Source organism: Papaver somniferum, chromosome 2 (genome assembly GCF_003573695.1).
Source record: "Papaver somniferum cultivar HN1 chromosome 2, ASM357369v1, whole genome shotgun sequence".
Taxonomy (NCBI): domain Eukaryota; kingdom Viridiplantae; phylum Streptophyta; class Magnoliopsida; order Ranunculales; family Papaveraceae; genus Papaver; species Papaver somniferum.
The window spans coordinates 211,443,988-211,449,493 of NC_039359.1; the positions used below are offsets into that span (position 1 = coordinate 211,443,988).

General features: G+C 34.9%; 1 long non-coding RNA gene across 1 annotated transcript; it reads left to right on the forward strand.

Moving 5' to 3' along the window:
• Positions 1 to 1,857: 1,857 nt before the first annotated feature.
• LOC113350434 lies at positions 1,858 to 4,996 on the forward strand. The gene is made up of 2 exons (XR_003360842.1): positions 1,858 to 2,076; positions 4,512 to 4,996. It is a non-coding gene; the product is annotated as an uncharacterized LOC113350434 (long non-coding RNA).
• The last annotated feature ends 510 nt before the right edge of the window (positions 4,997 to 5,506 follow it).

A 5,506-nucleotide genomic window follows, 5' to 3' on the forward strand; every position in this document is an offset into this window, starting at 1 on the left:
ATATTGTTCAGGAAATTGTCGTTCACCAGTAACATAATTAACAACCCTAAATTTGTTTAGTAGGGCAAGATTGACAGCCATCCAGGTAAGAAAATCATCCTCCTTTAATTTGAAATTAACAATACCAGTTAGATAATTTAGAGGTACCTTTGAAATTGAACGGTTTTCTGTGATAACGAGAGTAAATAATTGAAGAAAAAAGTAGTTCTGAGATGAGAAGAGATCAAGAAAATCAAGAAATCAAAAGATCCAGTGAGGTCTTCAGTAAGATAGAGTGAAGAACAACAGATACAAGAAAAAAACAGATATCACTCGAGGAAAAAAAATTTGAGCTCAAGAATATTCCATTAACGAAGGAAAAATGGATCGAAAAACCCCTGAGAAATTAATTTCTCGGCTCTGATACCAAGATAACATAACAGTTCTTCTCATTAAACAGAAAAACAATCTTACATAGTAAATGCATCTAATAGGAAATAATATACTATCCTGAGAGCCAATCATAACCACAAGAATATTAACCATCAGAAGACAAACACGTGTCCATAGAAAAGAGGTTTTTTACAGTTGGTGACAGTTAATAATAGAAAGCCAGAGTATACACAAAGTGTAAGCTATTTTTAATACTTCACCATATAACAAACTTATTTTTTATACTTCACCATGCAACAAACTTATTTTTTAATACTTCAATATTATTAATACTTCACCATATAACAAACTTATCTTTTTGAGATTTTCTTCCATCAAATACTTAGGGTTTGAGATTGAGATGCAAATTTAACTTTTTATTCTTCTTTTTTCTTGGTTGATCATTGTATTCAAGTCAATTTTATTAGTTTTCTTTTTAATTTTAAAATATTATGTATAAAATAAATCCATCAAATTATTACATCCAATCCGTCTGTTTGTGCATCTATTGGATGCTGGATTAGATACGAATACCAAATTTGAAATCAGTAATGAATTGGATTGTACGCGGATGAGGATGAGGACGAGGTGAAAACGGGTCCATACCCCCACCTTACATAAAGCCACTCAGTCACAGAGTTGATGTAGATGGGCTACTAGGTTGCTTAACATGAAGATGGGCTATTAAGTTGCATAACATAATAAGCCTATGGATTTCTGATTTAAAGCAGACTCCAGTATAAAGTTTGGACTGGAATCTTGGCAACTGGCGTTCCACAATATATAGTATGCTACAATCCGAACGCTATATTCGATGTGCCATGTTCAATGTTCATCTTGTGTATATAAACTCAACTTATCTTGAGTTTGGAGCGACGAAAGGGGAGTTTATCCCACCTAAAACTTGCAAAATTTTTGCTTTGGGCCATGATAAAGGCCTAAACAAAAACAATTATCCCACCCGAAAATAATAGTTAAACCCCATGCTACATAAGACCCAATTTGATTTGTTCGCGACATGTTTTTTTCATTTGACTCCTGTTATTAGGAGGGAAAGAATGGATACAGGGAGAATTTCTACCAAATACCGGTCAATGTGCAGTCAAAGCCAAATACAATTTCCCCTACTTTAAAACATTAAGTCATGTGAGCTCCCACGTCGCACGGTGAGTGTGACACCTCTCTCAAATTAAATTAGATAAAAGCTTTGAACTATAGCAATTCTGGAGAGGACAAGTGGCAGGATTCTATTGGTGAGAGCATTAAAATTTGAATAACACTCTATTTATACCATGTACTTAACCGGCAGTTAGTAACACCATTAAGATAAAGGTGGGTAGACAACACCATGTACTTAACCGGCAGTTAATAACACCATTAATTAACGTCGTTGGAGTGGACAATACTTACATCTGCCGACTATCTCTCTCCTCTCGATTTTCATACTCTTCGTTCTTTATTATTCTTCTCCTCCTTATCTCTTCTTCTTCTCTTCACCTGCAATTGATAATCGAAAGATAAATGAAGGATTTGAGATCATAGAAAGAGCAAATCGAGTGATAGTGATTATGTGAGTTTGTATGGTTGATTCGAATGCAACATAAAATGCAAATCTGGGTGTATAATCTGGATTACAAAGACGACGCAGAGGAAAGGAAGAACAAGGTAAACATGGGGAAACCCTAGATTGTTAAATCTGTAATTTTTTTAAAAATCAGATTGAGTTTTAACTTGATGTAGGCAGATTGATTATACTCTCTAGACTTCTTTAAATTGTTCAGGCTGATTTTCATTTGTTGTTTGCTTAGCAGGTGTTTCAGAAGTATTTTTTTTTTTGTTGGGCAATTAATTTTGCAAAAACAATAAGATGATTAGATCAAAAGAAGTACTCTAATATGAACAAGTTACAGAAAATAATTTAATTGTCGTTTCCTATGTCAAATGGCTATGAAAATTGTTTTATACATAAATTAGGGTTTTTCGATTGACTCTTAAGTATATGTGAAATTGAAATATAAACTGAGTAATTACTGATGGGTTTGTTCTTAATTGAGGAATATAGAATTGTAGAGGATTTAATGTTAGTTTCTTTTGGAAATTGAAATCTTTAGTTAGAGTTTTTGTGAATTGAATTAAAAATTTGATTAGTAAGGGGTAGAAATTAGTAAGGGGTAGAAAGAAAAACAGGTGCTGGTTGAAGGCAGCAAATTTGATTACAGGGTTAGAAAGAAATTTGATTAGAGTTTTGTGAATTGAATCAGAGTATTTGTGCTGATTCTATATGGGTTCTCGAAACTAAGACAAGGAAGCTAGGACTCAATTAGAAACTGTAGACAGGAAAATGAAGATAAACAGGTGCTGTAAGAGTTGGGTTAGGACATGTCAGTTTCAGTTGTGCAGAGATTTGGTCAAGGCAAGCAAGAAGTCTATCCCGACACTGCCATCAGTTGTAGTTAAGTGTAACGTTATTTTGAGTCTTCCAAGGGTTTGAGGAGAACACACTCAACTCAACTGTGGTAACATCAGATGACATTGTTTCATCATTTTTTATGTTCTAACTTTTCTTATTGTATTTATCTGCGTACATTCTGGATTTATGTATTGAACATGATTTTGGATTTATCTGCTGGGCTAATTCATAGAATGGATATTGAATGGTCTCTATAGGGAAGATGATATTAGGAGGTTTAGTCCCAATGGTTTTGAAATGCACAATAATTTCATCAGTAATCCACAAGTAAGCAACTAAGACTTTACTCGCTAAACATGTTAGCAAAATTTGTAGGAATTTTTCTCATTTGGTTATAGGAACATGTTGAAGTACTTCTTTCTAGCACAACATTTCTAAACATGGTCGAGAGGTTGAGACCGAATCCTAAGCCTTCAAATTATCAAATACAACGATGTTGGTGTGAGAAACATCGAAGCGAGAGCAAAATGTAGTCTCAAACAGGTGGTTGATGTTTGTGACTAGAGAGAAGGAACTTGAGCTTATTTTTTGGGATGAAATGCCCGGCAATTCACATTTATGGTCTACTTTCTATGTTCAGGTACCTAATATCTTACTACTTTGATATTGTCCTCATCCTTGAGCTTTAGCTCGGTCCACGCGTCGGTGGACCCACGACCAAAGCATTAAATAGCCATTCGTTTGTTATTTCGATCTCGAGTGTTCAGATAACGGAATACGGATCAAGACATATCTAGTAGGCTCACAAAACTCCATGAATTATCATAACCATAATAATTGTGTTGAGTACAGTCACTGATGGTAGTTTTTGTTTTTCACAATATGCAAAAAGGATTGGTACTTTAAGAATCTCAATGTTGATACTGTTTCCAACCCTATAATCACTGATCAATATTACTACGTAGTGGCAGGTGCCTGCGCGCCTCAAGTAATGAAATGTTTCTTCATGTCCATTGAAAGACGTCAAGTTTACATATTAGATGCAAAAACCACAGCAGAATGCAGTAGAAACTTCTTATGATTCTTATTTGACTCTCCTTTCTTCTGAAAACCACTGTTCGAATTAAGAATGTGACATACGAGCATTTCACTGGAACATCAGCTACACAAGCATCATTGGTTGTAAACTGCAGTCCAGCTATTCGTTGCACTGACCTTACGTTTAATACCATACGATTATCGCCTGAAAATGGGGAGAAACTGTTAAGTCAGTTTGTATTAATGCTCATGGAGAAAGAGATGGATTGCTTCATCCTAAGATACCATGTCTGCTTAATTGAGAGATATTTAATCGTGCAGATTGCGGCATCTAGGAACATAATTGTTCAATTGAAATATGAAACTTTACTTAGTTGTAGGAATTTGAGTAAGCTGGCTGTGGTACAACAATTTACTTAGAGCCTGAGTTATATCTTAGTTTTCCAGTGCTTAATGCAATCTGTGGAAAGGGTTGCATTTTTTCTTTATGACTTCATTGTTCGCTTACAATACCTATGCTTTTTCCTTTCTTTTACGTTCTCTTTGTTCTTAATTGCTACAGTCATAGTGAGAAGAAGAAATATAAGAAACTTTATTTTGTAGATGAGATTAAGAACTGACGCACACTGTATCCTTACTTCTGATTTTGCAGAGAGGAATCAGTAAGTAATAAGATATGGGTGGAGTTGGATGTATAAAGAGTACAAACAAGATTCCAGTTTCTTTTCATACTTATGTTACACAAGTGTCATTGGTGATCTTCGTAAGGTGTCCTGTCTTTCTGTTTATATTGTTAATTGTTTTTGGGTACGGTTACCTGTCTTTCTGTTTATATCGTTTTTTAGTATGGTTACCGGTTTAATTTTCTTTTCTACCTTTGTTGTTTTAGATTCCACTTTCAGTTTATAGGGGAAACAGTAAACTGGTGAAATATTGAATTAAATTTAATCAGTCTTTGACGCTCTCAACTGGTGAAATGTTCTTCTAAGTTAAGAACAACCAAACAAGTACTAATCTCATGGATTCAAGTTAATTAATCTGAAGTAAGTGACTCATCGAAGAAAATTTGAAAGTTTGGTGTAATATTAACACATTTATATGAAAGTTATTTTATATACAAGTTTTGTTGGGAAGATATATTAGAGTTTGGTTATGTATCTTAAGGGATCTATATTGAATTTGGGAAGAAATATGTGAGTCCAAGACAAGGCCCATAATCTTTCTAGATTATCCTAGAACTCGATGCGTAAGTACCATATAAAAAATCCTAAGTATGCATCATAGACGTGGCGAAGCTAGGCCACATCATATCAAATCAAAAAAATGGTTAAAAGAAAAAGATGCTCGATGCACATCACAGAAATAATAAAAATCTTAAGCGATGGGACGAGGCAAAGCTGATCCACACCAAATAAAAAATCCTGAGCATGTATTGGAACAGGGCGAGGCGAAGTTGTGCTACAACAAATTAAAAATCCTAACCATGCATCGGACATGGCGAGGCAAAGCCGAGCCATACCAAACCAAAAATCCTAAGCGACGAGGTGAGGTGAAGCCGAGCCATACCAAAATCAAAAATTATCACGATGGGGTGGGGCGAACCCCCGGAACACCAAATAAAAAATGCACGATGAGGGGAGGTGAAGA